Genomic DNA, 16786 nt, shown 5'->3' on the forward strand with positions numbered 1-16786 from the left:
TAGATAGATAGATACTTTATTAATCCCAAGGGGAAATTCACATTCTCCAGCAGCAGCATACTGATACAATAAACAATATTAAATTGAAGATTGATAATAATGCAGGTAAAAAACAGACAATAACTTTGTATAATGTTAACGTTTACCAACCCCCCTCCCCCCCCCCAACCCCGGGTGGAATTGAAGAGTCGCATAGTTTGGGGGAGGAACGATCTTCTCAGTCTGTCAGTGGAGCAGGACAGGGACAGCAGTCTGTCGCTGAAGCTGCTCTTCTGTCTGGAGATGACACTGTTTGGTGGATGCATTGGATTTTCCATAATTGATAGGAGCCTGCTTAGCGCCCGTCGCTCTGCCACAGATGTTAAACTGTCCAGCTCCATGCCAACAATAGAGCCTGCCTTCCTCACCAGTTTGTCCAGGCGTGAGGCGTCTTTCTCTTTAATGCTGCTTCCCCAGCACACCACCGCATAGAAGAGGGCACTCGCCACAACCGTCTGATAGAACATCTGCAGCATCTTATTGCAGATGTTGAAGGACGCCAGCCTTCTAAGGAAGTATAACCGGCTCTGTCCTTTCTTACACAGAGCATCAGTATTGGCAGTCCAGTCTAATTTATCATCCAGCTGCACTCCCAGATATTTATAGGTCTGCACCATCTGCACACAGTCACCTCTGATGATCACGGGGTCCATGAGGGGTCTGGGCCTCCTAAAATCCACCACCAGCTCCTTGGTTTTGCTGGTGTTCAGGTGTAGGTGGTTTGAGTCGCACCATTTAACAAAGTCCTTGATTAGGTTCCTATACTCCTCCTCCTGCCCACTCCTGATGCAGCCCACGATAGCAGTGTCGTCAGCGAACTTTTGCATATGGCAGGACTCAGAGTTGTATTGGAAGTCCGATATGTATATAGGCTGAACAGGACCGGAGAAAGTACAGTCCCCTGTGGCGCTCCTTTGTTGCTGACCACAATGTCAGACGTGCAGTTCCCAAGACGCACATACTGAGGTCTGTCTTTAAGATAGTCCACGATCCATGCCACCAGGTATGAATCTACTCCCATCTCTGTCAGCTTGTCCCTAAGGAGTAGAGGTTGGATTATGAAGGCGCTAGAGAAGTCTAGAAACATAATTCTTACAGCACCACTGCCTCTGTCCAAGTGGGAGAGGGATTGGTGTAGCATATAGATGATGGCATCCTCCGCTCCCACCTTCTCCTGATATGCAAACTGCAGAGGGTCGAGGGCGTGTTGAACCTGTGGCCTCAGGTGGTGAAGCAGTAGCCTCTCCATGGTCTTCATCAAATGTGATGTCAGAGCAACAGGCCGGAAGTCATTCAGCTCACTAGGACGTGATACCTTTGGGACTGGGGTGATACAAGATGTTTTCCAAAGCCTCGGGACTCTCCCCTGTTCCAGGCTCAGGTTGAAGATGCGCTGTAGAGGACCCCCCAGCTCCGATGCACAGACCTTCAGCAGTCGTGGCGATACTCCATCTGGACCCGCTGCTTTGCTGGCACGTAGATAGTTGGACAGACTGTGTGTGTGTGTGTGTGTATGACTGTTGTAATGAGAAACAATTAGGAGTGCTATAATACTACAACTTTCACAAAAATGTACAGTGTTTGTCGCCATTTTAGATTGACATCATAACTTCGTGAAAACAAAAATTGGGCTTGACAGACCAGACCCCAGAGTTTCCAAGTAGGATATCTGAGTGGTGGGGACATTCCAGTTGCAAATTCTGACTAGGAACTCCAAAATTCTAACTTCTCAGTTACAGTTTTAGTAGAGGCACCTTTGGTAGCCGTAACAGCCTTGAATGTGTGTGCACAGGTCACTATTAGCTTTGCAAACTCTAGAAGGTTGCATGGGGATTGTGAGTGAACAACATTTTTCTAGTCCATCATCAAATTCTCAGTTTTGATTGAGATCTGGTTTCTGACTTGGCCACTCCAGAGGACAATAACATGGTTGTTTTTAATCCACTCCTGTGTGGATTTAGCATTCTGCTTGAGGTAGTTGTCTTGCTGGAAAACAAATCTTCTCCCAATGACCAGGTTTCCTGCATAACTTCATCGGGTTTCCAAGAATTTAACTGTATTGTCCTGAATTTATTTTAATATCTGTCCTCACAAACCTCCTGTAGAGAAGCATCGCCACAGCATGATGCTGCATGTGTTTTTGAGACACTGTAGCTTGTAACTCCTTCAAAGTTCTCAGTAGGTCTCCTGATGGCCTCCCACACTAGTTGTCTTCTTGCACAATCCTTCTGTTTTTGTGGATGGCCTGATCTAAGCAAAGCTGTTCCATACTCTTTCCATTTCTTTGTGACTGATTTAGCTGGACTCCAAAGGGATATTCATTGACTTGGATATTTTTCTTGTCTGCATCCCCTGACTTTTCAATCACCTTTTCAAAGAGTTCTTCTGTCATCACTGTGTAGGCCAGTCCACCATTCTGATTCACCACAAGTTTGACCCTCTAGATCAGTTGTATGTAGAGTGCAATCAATGGAAACCCTAGACAAGTGATCTAAAATAAACTAATTATGTGACTTATAAAACCAGTTGGCTGCACCAGTCAGGTGTGTCATATTAAAAGAGTTGAATACTTACGGCTTTGTTTATTTTGTGTTTTACATTTGTAATTAATTTGGACCACTTTACAGTAATCTGTTTTAACTTTGGAAATCTTTTTCTGTTGATCAGTGGCAAAGAAGCCAAATTAAATTCACTAAGATTCAATTTTCAACTTCCAGGGGGTTACATACTTTATATACATTCTTGAATTTTATAAACTAGCTCTGGGTAGCAGGTGCCTGGGTGGGATGCACAGTACATCAGAATGTACAAATGCCCAAACTCTGTCATATGGAGAAGATTTACAGTCACCAGTTACCCTCACATGCGTGTCTTTGGGGACTTGGATGAATGTCAAGGAAAACCGACACAAACACCAAATGGGCAAGGGATTCAAACAGACAATGTGACATGAGTGAGGCTGAACAGATCAACATTGTGTCACCGTGCTCTTCTTTTGAAAACTATGGCAGCAGTAATTGAATGAAAAGGTTTTCTCATTTTTGTTGTATCAAGAGTTAATTCCTATTTACTGAATCTCTTTTTCAAATCAGTTCACCTCAAGAGGAAATGAAATTTGTGGATAGAAATGTGTTACTTTAAGGTCAGAACTAATCTTCTAGCCATTCACCCATTACCTAACTTACTCAGTCCAGTTCAGGATCAGAATGGCCAGAGCCAGTAATGGCTGCATTGTCTTCAAGCAACCCTGGGCACCGTGCCAGTAAAATTAAGGGCTGGTTTTTCATGTTAAAAATGATTTTCAAAACTACAGTAAGGGTTTGCAAAGCTTCTGTCACCTGAGGCTTGTCATGTAAAAGTTAAGTTATTATTAGATTTACTTCTTGGGCTTATGCCTTTAGCCAAGGCTTCTTACAACATCTTGGCTACATTTCCTTTGCTTTTCCAGGTGTAGCACATGCAGGTCATGGTCACACAGTGTCGGCAGCAGGATTTGAACTCACAACCTCAGGGCTTGAAGCCCAAAATTGACATGTGGCCATTCGATATGATGCGGTGTCACCCTCCTTTTGTTCTGGGATATTGATGGTGGATTTATATTGGGTGGAGGTTTTTTGTAAGCTTCTCTTTTAAAGAAATATTTTTTTTTCCACAACATTGTCATCTTTTACTCCATCCAGGGTTTATTGATGCATTGGGCCTGGTGCTGCTGGGATAGGCCCCCCAACCCCCATGACAGGATAAACTGGATGAAAGTGGAGTGAATACCTAAAGTCATTAAAATCAAACAAAAACAAATATTCTAATGATATATGTTTTATTGTTGCCAGTTTTGCAATTTTAAACCACTGACCTAAATTTAGTTATGAAATGAAATTCAGACTGCTGCTCCTAGTGATGCCATTTCTAAATGTCGTGGCCGTCAGAGGAGGTGACTCCAGAACGGACACCCCCAACAACAACCACGCCATATTGTTAATTAACATCAATCTGTATGATGATGTGTCCTTTGGTTGCAATAAATTAAAAAAAAAAAACAAAACTAGGAAACTGAGAGGCTTCACAAACTCCTTACAGGAGCCAGACCTGAACAAAACAAAAATGTCAGAAGACACAACACAAACCATTGTTCACCTTATTTTATTATTATATTTCTTTTATCTTGTATTTAACAGGCAGGAGCAGTGCAGTGGTTAGGGCTGCTTGCTGATGGCTCAGCACGCACTTCTAAATTGAGCCCATGTCGGTGTGAGTGTGCCTCGTGTTGAGCTGGTGCGCCACACAGGACTGGTTCCTGCTCTGGACTCTTTGCTGTATCAATAGGCTCCGGCCTACACCAGCTTTCTGTGTAATTAAACTGGTTTGAGGTTGTTAGATCTGAAATTACAAACTGTGGTCATCGTTCAAACCATGCCATGCGTTTTCCAAATACTGTATTTCCCTATACAAAGTTGTAGAGCATTCTCTCTCTCTCTGCAGGGGCGTCCACTGAAGTACTGGCAAGATGGAAATAAAAGCAATTCCTAACCACCAATGAAAATTGAGTGACACGACATTGTTTTGGCACCTCAGGGTTAAACTTTACTGACATCTGTAAGCTGCGCACAGAAGGTGAGGCACTACCAAGGACAGGAACCCTGCAGTGTTTACACAGTCAATATGTTAGGCAAGCAGCAACCAAGGGCAAAACCTTTGTTCTATTTGTTTTTAATATATCAGATCAGTAGATACTGTATGTACATAAAGTAGGAGGCAGTACTGTTTTTTAGCCACCAAAACTGAACTGAGACATTTGATCAGCTTAAAATTACTTTACATGTGATTTCTTTATTGCAGTAATCAAGGAAAATTAAATGTACGAAATGTAAGTTGTTTAATAGTTTTACTCATGGCAGTCTGCCCGAATATGTTACACCAAATCTCTCACAATTATTCCTGTTCCTGAAGCTGCTTACAGTACACTTATTGCAACAGACTAGTCTGCCATCACCACTAGGCTGGTCTGTTCTTCTGCTGTTAGCCTATTCTGTCCTGCCTGTGCTGACAACTTTGTAGGAGTAACTTGTAGTAATAGTTGATGTAGTAACACTGTAACATTAATAGAGTACTGATAACAACAATGTATTAAAATATAGAACTTTATTTCTCTGTATTATATAAAAAAAATCCTGGGACGAGACAAGACTTTTTTCAAGAGATTTTTTGAAGTCCGGCGAAACAAGACTTTGGCCATGAGATTTTTTCAAGTAACACCCTCCTCTCAACCATTTTCAACCACGTACACGGTACTGTTGTCAACAGAAAAAATGAGTACACGGGCAATCTGAGCACCGAGAAACAATGAAGTCAAACGAATTAACGCCAAAAATGTCAATCGGTTACACGGCAAATCGGTTAAATGCATATCAATAGACTATGCTAAAACAGTTGGTGGTGATTGTGTAGAAGATGAAAACATCAACTTACAATATCTCGAAGAATATCTACAACCATTAACACCGTCCGGTCTTCCACCGCATGAATTACTGTAGAAAAAAGGATGTATCCAGGAAAGGTAATGTAGTACATCTTCAGGGGTTAACATTAGACAACAAAGGAGATCTTGATATGCCATTCGTATTAAAACATTAACAGTTTCCCGTTAGAATAGCTTTTGCAAACACAATTTACAAATCTCAGAGCCAAACATTCGAAAAAAAGTAATTTTATTTAAAAGACAGAAAGAAACGAAATCCAATCACGGGTAGTTATACATTGCATTGTCACGATGAAAATCCAAACACAGAATCAAAATGCAATGTGATATTGACAAAAATTTAATTTGAAAATTTCTTTTTAATGAAGTTTTACAATAAAAGTGTCATTTTAAAAAGTATTTGCATGCTAATTTCAAAGCCAAACAGAACAAAATTGTATTACGCAACAAATTACTCTAACGCAACATGAAACTTTCAAATTATTACGTTTTAATATTTTTAAATATGGTTAATTACTCACTGTAATGTAAAATAGTTCTATTATGCATATGTAACAATTCCCATGAAAATAACAATCTGTTTAAATTGTACATCCGCTTCTCCATATGCGAGTGGCAGAACCGCAAAGAGGCTAGTGCGTAGCGCAGGCCCGGGGATTTGGCAAGCCCACTAGTTAATTAATAGAAAACATAAATCCACTTACCTGATGTACTCCTTACCCCAGCTGCTATACTCTGTGAAATATTGTGGGAAAAAAAAACCCTAACTGTATTTATGTACCTTGATCTCAAAAGAAAATACAAATGTATACATCAAATAAAGAGTGAGGTAAGGCAATCAACCTTTAGGGATCACTATTCTGTTTTGTTTTGTTTTGTTTTATCACTTGACATACAGTACTTTGTGAGTGACCACTACAAGGCTTATCAGTGTTTCCAATTAGTTCTGCTATTGCAGGCATCTTCATATACATGTGTTAATGTCAGCAGTGGGAATTTCTCTGGCACAAGTGGATCTTTCACTACAAATTGTTGAAAGGGCATGTCCTATTCAGCCATTTTCCTGTTCTGAAATACTGTAAAAGTTTGTAAATGAGGCATTTACGGTGGTGCAATGGTAGCACTGCTGCCTCGCAGTTAGGAGACCTGGGTTCGCTTCCCGGGTTCTCCCTCTGTGGAGTTTGTATGTTCTCTCCGTGTCTGTGTGGGTTTCATCCAACAGTCCAAAGACATGCAGGTTAGGTGCATTGGCGACCCTAAATTGTCCCTAGTGTGGGTGTGTGTACTCTGTGATGGGCTGGCACCCTGCCTGGGGATTTGTTCCTGCCTTGCACCCTGTGTTGGCTGGGATTGGCTCCAGCAGACCCCCGTGACCCTGTGTTGGGAAATAGCGGGTTGGATGATGACTGACTGACTGAAATCATTTTATTCAGGCATGAAACAACAGACAGAAATACTAGTCATACATGTCTAGAATTCCTTATGGTTTACTAGTACAGCTAACCCATCTATACATCCAACAGGAAGGAGGAGGGCAAGGTACAATAGACCACAACATGTCAAAGAATGCATTTTGACTTTTATGAGTGTAGGTTTTTGTTGCTGGACGCAATTTTTTTTTCTTCCACATTTCTAAGTTTAAAGGCATAGCAGCATTTGAAGCCGCATGTTCAGGAGAGCCTTCTGACTCTAAAGAGGCTTGCTTTCTGACACCAGTGGACTCTCCACCACTTCAGTAATGCCTTATGATTTTTGTCCTTTCGCAAGTACAGACATTTGCCAATTGGGTAATGGACTTGCTGTCTAAATTTAGAGAAGGTTGGGGAGATCTTGAGGTTGTGCTTTCTGTGCACAGCCAAAAATTAGTTGGCAGACTGCTATTATTGGACTGATTTTAAAATAGGGACATTTGTGAGCCTCTGTGCCCCCAAACAAAATGGTTAATATCACAGATTGTAATAGGTGGGACTACAGAGAAATCTTATTTTTTGCAGAAAAGATGCTGCTGTATAAAGTTGCTGTTCAAGTGAGACACCAACCTCAATACTGCCATGTCAAAGACCCCTCAACCCCCATTAAAAGGCGGTGATCAGCATGAGCTCAAGCACGTGCAGAAGGAACTCAGAGTCCAGCTCAGGGTGGCGAAGGAGAAAGCTGGAGCAGAAGTTGCAGGATAACAGCATGAAGAAAGTGTGGGATGGGATGAAGATCATCACTGGCTGCAGCTCGAAGCGGGGTGCCACAATTGAGAGAGACGTGGAGAGAGAGCAAACCTGATGAACAACTTCTTTAACAGGTTTGACCACCCTAACCCACTCTCACCTCAGACTACTGCATCCTTCACCCATCCTTCTGCTGATACCAGCATAGGAGTTTCCCCCCACCCACAATTACAACAGCCCAGGTAAGCAGAGAGCTGAGGAGGCTTCGTGCCAGCAAAGCAGTGGGTCCAGATGGAGTATCACCACGACTGTTGAAGGCCTGTGCGTTGGAGCTGGGGAGTCCTCTACAGCACATCTTCAACCTGAGCCTGGAACAGGGGAGAGTCCCGAGCCTTTGGAAAACATCTTGTATCACCCCAGTCCCAAAGGTATCACGTCCTAGTGAGCTGAATGACTTCCGGCCTGTCACTCTGACGTCACATGTGATGAAGACCATGGAGAGGCTGCTGGTTCACCACCTGAGGTCACAGGTCCACCGTGCCCTCGACCCTCTGCAGTTCGCATACCAGGAGAAGGTGGGAGCGGAGGATGCCGTCATCTATATGCTACACCGATCTCTCTCCCACTTGGTCAAAGGCAGTGGTGCAGTAAGAATTATGTTTCTAGACTTCTCTAGCGCCTTCAACACCATCCAACCTCTGCTCCTTAGGGACAAGCTGACAGAGATGGGAGTTGATTCATACCTAGTTGCATGGATCATGGACTATCTTACAGACAGACTTCAGTATGTGCGTCTCGGGAACTGCAGATCTGACATTGTGGTCAGCAGCACAGGAGCGCCACAGGGGACTGTACTTTCTCCGGTCCTGTTCAGCCTATATACATCGGACTTCCAATATAACTCGGAGTCCTGCCATGTGCAAAAGTTCGCTGACAACACTGCTATCATGGGCTGCATCAGGAATGGGCAGGAGGAGAAGTATAGGAACCTAATCAAGGACTTTGTTAAATGGTGCGACTCAAACCACCTACACCTGAACACCAAGGAACTGGTGGTGGATTTTAAGAGGCCCAGACCCCTCATGGACCCTGTGATTATCAGAGGTGACTCTGTGCAGAGGGTACAGACCTATAAATACCTGGGAGTGCAGCTGTATGATAAATTGGACTGGACTGCCAATACTGATGCTCTGTGCAAGAGAATGACAGAGCCGACTATACTTCCTTAGAAGGCTGGCATCCTTCAACATCTGCAATAAGATGCTGCAGATGTTCTATAAGACGGTTGTGGCGAGCACCCTCTTCTACGCGGTGGTGTGCTGGGGAGGCAGCATAAAGAAGAGGGAAGCCTCACGCCTGAACAAACTGGTGAGGAAGGCAGGCTCTATTGCAGGCATGGAGCTAGACAGTTTAACATATGTGGCAGAGCAACGGGCACTGAGCAGGCTCCTATCAATCATGGAGAATCAACTGCATCCATTAAACAGTGTCATCTCCAGACAGAAGACCAGCTTCAGCGACAGACTGCTGTCACCGTCCTGCTCCACTGACAGACTGAGGAGATCGTTCCTCCCCCAAACTATGCGACTCTTCAATTCCACCCGGGGGGGTGGGGGGGGGGGGGGGGTAAACGTTAACATTATACAAAGTTACTGTCTGTTATACCTGCAATTTTATCACTCTTTAATTTAATATTGTTTTTTATCAATATGCTGCTGCTGGAGTATGTGAATTTCCCCTTGGGGATTAATAAAGTCTGTCTGTCTGTCTGTCTGTCTGTCTGTCTATCGTTCCTTTTTCTTTTTCTTTCTACCTATTTATCTATCTATAGTGCCCTTTTCTTTCTTTCTTTCTTTCTTTCTTTCTTTCTTTCTTTCTTTCTTTCTTTCTTTCTTTCTTTCTATCTATTGTGCCTTTTTCTTTTTCTATCTATCTATATATCTAATATGCCTTTTTCTTTTTCCATCTATCTATCTATCTATCTATCTATCTATCTATCTATCTATCTATCTATCTATCTATCTATCTATCTATCTATCTATCTATCTATCTATCAACCCAGAGCTACTTTTGCAACTTGGTTACTGCTAACAATACTCACTCAGCATGATTTTATGTTACAGTAACCCCATTAATCAAAGCAAATACTACAGCAGATTATTGACATATACAGTATAGGATTAAATATCACACAATATCTGTAGGCCTTTAACTTAATTGACATAGTCCTATTTTTATGCAACAATTGGAGAACATTTTAAGTTTATTTATTTATTTAAAAAAGCATGAGGCGATTTAAACAGAATCTTAAAATTTTTAATTGATTCTTATATTAAGAACGTCAACATCACCAGAACTGCCACTGGCCCCCAAGCACCTTCTGTTGGGCCCCCAGGGAGATGCGCCCCACCCAGCTTAACCCATTGCTCTAGAACAGGGGTCTGCAAAGTTAGTCCTGTAAGGCCACTGTGGCTGTAGGTTTTTGTTTCAACCCAAATTCCTAATGAGAAGTCGATTATTACTGATGAAGCACTTATTGCTGAAGCAACATTTTTCTATGTCTGTTTAGTTGTCTTACGTGTTAGGTTTCTCCATCCTTAGTTTCTTATTTTAGTCTTAAACAATCAGTCTCTCATTTTCTAATCCGCTTAGTTCTGAACAGGGTCACGGGAGCCTATCCTAGCTAGCATTGGGTGCAAGGCAGGAACAAACCGTGGATACACACAGATACACAGTAGGGCCAATTTAGGGTTGACAGTTCACCTAACCTGCATGTCTTTGGACTGTAGGAGGAAACCCACACAGACATGGGGAGAATCTGGGACATGAACCCTGGTGTCTTTACTTAGGCAGCAGTGCTACCACTGCGCCACTGTGCTGCTCTAGTCTTAAACAGCTCATGTTAACTGATCCTTATTAACAATAAGATGCAAATGACAAAGGAACCAGCAGTTTTCCTTCAGACTTGTATTTATTTATTTATTTATTTATCATGTACTATCTGGTTTAGAGAAATACAGTGGTGTGAAAAACTATTTGCCCCCTTCCTGATTTCTTATTCTTTTGCATGTTTGTCACACAAAATGTTTCTGATCATCAAACACATTTAACCATTAGTCAAATATAACACAAGTAAACACAAAATGCAGTTTTTAAATGATGGTTTTTATTATTTAGGGAAAAAAAAAAATCCAAACCTACGTGGCCCTGTGTGAAAAAGTAATTGCCCCCTTGTTAAAAAATAACCTAACTGTGGTGTATCACACCTGAGTTCAATTTCCGTAGCCACCCCAGGCCTGATTACTGCCACACCTGTTTCAATCAAGAAATCACTTAAATAGGAGCTGCCTGACACAGAGAAGTAGACCAAAAGCACCTCAAAAGCTAGACATCATGCCAAGATACAAAGAAATTCAGGAACAAATGAGAACAGAAGTAATTGAGATCTATCAGTCTGGTAAAGGTTATAAAGCCATTTCTAAAGCTTTGGGACTCCAGCAAACCACAGTGAGAGCCATTATCCACAAATGGCAAAAACATGGAACAGTGGTGAACCTTCCCAGGAGTGGCCGGCCGACCAAAATTACCCCAAGAGCGCAGAGACGACTCATCCGAGAGGTCACAAAAGACCCCAGGACAACGTCTAAAGGACTGCAGGCCTCACTTGCCTCAATTAAGGTCAGTGTTCACGACTCCACCATAAGAAAGAGACTGGGCAAAAACGGCCTGCATGGCAGATTTCCAAGACGCAAACCACTGTTAAGCAAAAAGAACATTAGGGCTTGTCTCAATTTTGCAAAGAAACATCTCAATGATTGCCAAGACTTTTGGGAAAATACCTTGTGGACTGATGAGACAAAAGTTGAACTTTTTGGAAGGCAAATGTCCCGTTACATCTGGCGTAAAAGGAACACAGCATTTCAGAAAAAGAACATCATACCAACAGTAAAATATGGTGGTGGTAGTGTGATGGTCTGGGGTTGTTTTGCTGCTTCAGGACCTGGAAGGCTTGCTGTGATAGATGGAACCATGAATTCTACTGTCTACCAAAAAATCCTGAAGGAGAATGTCCGGCCATCTGTTCGTCAACTCAAGCTGAAGCGATCTTGGGTGCTGCAACAGGACAATGACCCAAAACACACCAGCAAATCCACCTCTGAGTGGCTGAAGAAAAACAAAATGAAGACATTGGAGTGGCCTAGTCAAAGTCCTGACCTAAATCCAATTGAGATGCTATGGCATGACCTTAAAAAGGCGGTTCATGCTAGAAAACCCTCAAATAAAGCTGAATTACAACAATTTTGCAAAGATGAGTGGGCCAAAATTCCTCCAGAGCGCTGTAATAGACTCATTGCAAGTTATCGCAAATGCTTGATTGCAGTTATTGCTGCTAAGGGTGGCCCAACCAGTTATTAGGTTCAGGGGGCAATTACTTTTTCACACAGGGCCATGTAGGTTTGGATTTTTTTTTCTCCCTAAATAATAAAAACCACCATTTACAAACTGCATTTTGTGTTTACTTGTGTTATATTTGACTAATGGTTAAATGTGTTTGATGATCAGAAACATTTTGTGTGACAAACATGCAAAAGAATAAGAAATCAGGAAGGGGGCAAATAGTTTTTCACACCACTGTATTTGGAAGGAAACTGAAGAAAAAGAACTAAAGGAGTGAGAATTACTCATCTGCTTTAGGCTACTAATTGTTTGGATGATATCCTTGGAAAGGAAAAGAAATCTGTGATACAAGAATAACCCGAAGTGGCAAAATGAAAACAAGGTCTGTTTTTGGCAAGGACTGGTTTCTAATTGAACAATTTTGTTGGAACAAAACCCAACAGCCACTACGGCTCACCAGCACCAACTATGCAGACCTCTGTCCTAGAATGCAGCTTGGAGGGACAGACTAGGTGGGAGTATTTAGCTTGTGAAAGTCTGTATACAAGTAGAACAGCTGCCATTCTGCAAGGCTTCTGCACACCCAGAAATCTTGTGGAAAAAACCCAGACCTTATTTACATACATTAATCTCAAAAGAAAATATGAATATATACAGCTGCCATTCTGCAATACAACTTGTAAGCTTATAGTGGGAGATTATACTTGCAACTATTGCTGAGGAATCATTTTTGTTTTGATTGATCTCAACTTCTTTAGCAAATGGCCTTCCTCTTTATAAAAAGTTATGATTTCATTGTTTTCTTTTTTTATTTTAAATGTAAGACCTGTTCTTTTTTAATTCACGAAACATAAAGACTGTTAGTAGTCTTGCAAATATTTTATTAGGTCAAGACAAAGAAGGAGGGAGAAGATCCAGAAGCAGACAGATTTAATTAAAATGTTCATTACTGTGGTGAAAGAAAAATCCTTCTGGATTATAACTTTTATAAAATGACTTTTTTGTTCAGACTTTATTAGACAGTAATGGAGTAAAAAAGCATTTTGGGAAATGAGTGATACAGAACTTTTGGTTGTGAATTTGCCATCTTATGTTTTTGTTAGTTTGTACTTTTGTTTGTTTTACTTATTGTGTGTCTGTAAATATGACCTGCTTAATATTTGTTATGAATGTTTGTTTTTTAACTGTTTTTAAGTCTTTTTTTTCTTTCTACTTCAGCATATGTAAAACATTTCCTTATCAACATTTATTTCTACTCATTTTCATACAAGGCATGTAGCTGAAAGTGCTTTATAAGATGTTACAGAAAATACTGCAAGAAGAACAACAAATTAAAAATAAATGAGTATATGAATGAATAAAAAGGAAATGCCAAAAATAGTAAATTAGAATAAATCAGGCGAATTGCCATTACTTCACTATTGGCACGTAGACTTATCTTGCTCAACTGGAAGAATCCTTAGGGCTCGTTTACACTTCACCCTCAGAACGAGTATGCACACACATCATGGCTGCCACGCATTCCCAGCGTTCATTTGACACGGCCTCTGTGCAGGTCCTCAGAAATTAATGCAATGCGTGCGCGAGTTGCAGTCCCAGCAAAATGTCGGGGGGTGCAGTGTGATAAAAGTAGGAATGTGACGTCAGAGTCTCAGTTTGCTATCTACATGTGACAGAAAGCCTCTATGCGGATCCTAGTAGGATCAATGTGCATACTTCGATGTTTGATGAATGGTTCGATGTGGTGAAGCAAAATGCAGACATACAGCTGCATTTGTGGTGTTTTTATATTCACACGTCGCTTATTCACAATTGTAATGACACAATACCTTTTAAAAGTCTCACATACCATCCTTTGTGCCGTCTTTTTTTTTTCTAGGGCTTCCTCCTGACCTGACAGCAGCAACAAACAGCAATAAATTTATGATATTCCAACTCTCTGCACATTTAGAATCCTTAGATTTATACTTGATATCACTTTCATGATGAAATGCATTAAAGTATGTATGTTACATTTTACAGATAAATTGTTAATATCATTTAAATAATGCATACTGTTCATAATTACACACATGGGGGTGACACAGTGGTGGAGTGTTAGCACTGCTGTCTCACAGAGAGTCATGTCGCTGATATTCCCTGCCTGGAGTTTACAAGTTTTCCTGCTGTGTTTTCACAGTGTGCTCCAGTGTCCTTCCAAAGATAAGCAGATTTGGTGACACTAAAATGACGCTAGTGTATGTGAGTGCTTGTATTCACCTTGCGATGAGTTGATGCCCTGTCTAGGGATTGTTTCTGCCTTGTGCCCAATGCTTTCAGGAATGGACACATCCCTGGATTGATGGATTTAATCATTAAACATCCTTTTCAGAGATACTGCGGTAAGGTGTCGACGGAATTTAATGGGTGTTCCAGGCAATTCACAACACAGAGAAGCCGAACCTGTTCTCACCGTGATGATATCTCGTACCGCCACCTGGTGGGTTCTTCCAGATTTGCGTAAAGTACACGCGCAAGTATAAACGGTAAAACGCTCGCGTAGCAGGAGCATCCGCTGGAGCATGCGTTGCGTTGCGTTGCGTGAAGTATAAACCTAACTCTCCTATTCTAAGTCAGTGGGTAACTGATGTTATATATTGTTTGAAATGGGAAAAAAAATCTAATTCTCACTTAGAGGATCTGTACAAAACTTTTTCAAAACCTGGCAGGATCTAATCAATAACATTTTAGAATAAGCTTTTAAATTGAGGAAGCGGATTCTCTCCCCTCTTTTTATTCTATTTATTTTTATTCATTTATTAATTTATCTATTTACTTATTTTTACTAGTTTAAAGTTTTACTCTGTTGGCCTAGCTCTTTTTCTCATGAGTGGGAGTTGATTTGTTTCGAACCTAGTTTTGCTAAACTTGGCTTGCTTGTATGGAATGTTATTTGATTTTAATAAAATCAATAAAATACTTTTAAAAAGAATAAATCAGGTTACACTTAAATAAAGAAGATATACATGTAATAGATAAAGCCAGGTCCTTGGTTATGGGGCATTCTACCTAACAAAAATGTGCTTAAGTAGTTTCTGTTATTTCTAAGCTTTGCCCTAGAAGTCAATGCAGTGGGTCTTGTTGACAGTTGCAGTGCCCACATTCTAACATTACAGGTGGCTGCACTGTGCTTTGATCAGATGGTAAGAAGCAGAGGTTAAAATAATGATTGTAAATCCAAGAAATACTATATATTTTAATACATATACACCCATTGAGCAAATCATTAGGAACACCTCTACTGCTTATCCATACAATTATCTGCTCAGACAATCATGTGGCAGCAGTGCAATACATAAAATCATTTAGATAGAAGTCAGAAGGAGGTTCAGTTCATGTTCACATCAAACACCAGAATGGGGAAAAAATGTGGTTTCAGTGATTTTGACCGTTGAATGATTGTTGGTGCCAGACAAGCTGGTTTGAGTATTCCTGTAACTACTGATCTCCTGGGATTTTCACACACACCAGTCTCTGGTATTTACAAAGAATGGTGTGAAAAAAACTCCAGTGAGTGGCAGTTCTGCAGACAGAAACATCTTGTTGATGACCTAGGTCAGAAGAAAACAGTCAGACTGGTTCAAACTGACAGAAAGGCTACAGTTAACTAAGATAACCTCTCTGTGCAAATGTAGTTCAGCAGAATGCAAAAACATCTCAAACTTTGAGGCGGAACGGTTACAACATCCCAAGTCATCAGGTTTCAAGAACAGAACACTGAGGCAGTAGTGGCCACTAGTTTATCAAAACTAGGCAGCTAAAGACTGGAAAAATATAGCCTAGCCAGATGATTTTTGATTTCTCCTGAGGCACACAGATGGCAGGGACAGAATGTGGTGCCAACAGCATGACACCATTCATCCTATCTCCCTTGTGTCAACAGTCCAGGCTGGTAGTGGTGGTGTAATGGCGTGGTGGAATACCATTCATACTCATCAGTCAGTCATTACCCAACACGCTATATCCTAACACAGGGTCACGGGGATCTGCTGGAGCCAATCCCAGCCAATACAGGGTGCAAGGAAGGAACAAATCCCCAGGCAGGGAACCAGCACACACACACACACACCCACACACCAAGCACCAACCTGCATGTCTTCGGACTGTGGGAGGAAACCAGAGCACTCACAGGAAACCCACGCAGACACAGGGAGAAGATGCAGGTCTCCTTACTTTGAGGCAGCAGCACTACCACTGTGCCACCGTGCCACCCCTCATACCAATCAATCATCACTTAAGTATCTTTACTGACCAAGTACATCCCTTAATGGCCACAATTTACCCATCTTGTAATGACTACTTCCAGCATGATAATGTGCCATGTCACAAAGCAAAAGCCATCTCAAACTGGTTTCATGAAAATGACTTTGAGTTCAGTATTCTTCATTGACCTTCTCAGTCACTGGATCTGAATCAAGCAGAACTGCTTTGGGATCTGATAGAATGAATATGAACTGCATGATTGTGTAGCTGGCAAATCTGCAGAAACTGTGTGATGCAATCATGTCAAAATGGACCAGAATTTGAAAGGAATATTTGCAACATCTTGTGGAATCCATGCTATGAGGAAAGAAGGCTGTTATGAGAGAAAAAAGAGGTCCTACTCAGTATTATTACAGTGGTTCTCAAGAATTTTGTGGTCATCTATTAGAAGTTAAACTAAAATGCAGCA

The sequence above is a fragment of the Erpetoichthys calabaricus genome, chromosome 2, assembly GCF_900747795.2.
Source record: "Erpetoichthys calabaricus chromosome 2, fErpCal1.3, whole genome shotgun sequence".
Taxonomy (NCBI): Eukaryota; Metazoa; Chordata; class Cladistia; order Polypteriformes; family Polypteridae; genus Erpetoichthys; species Erpetoichthys calabaricus.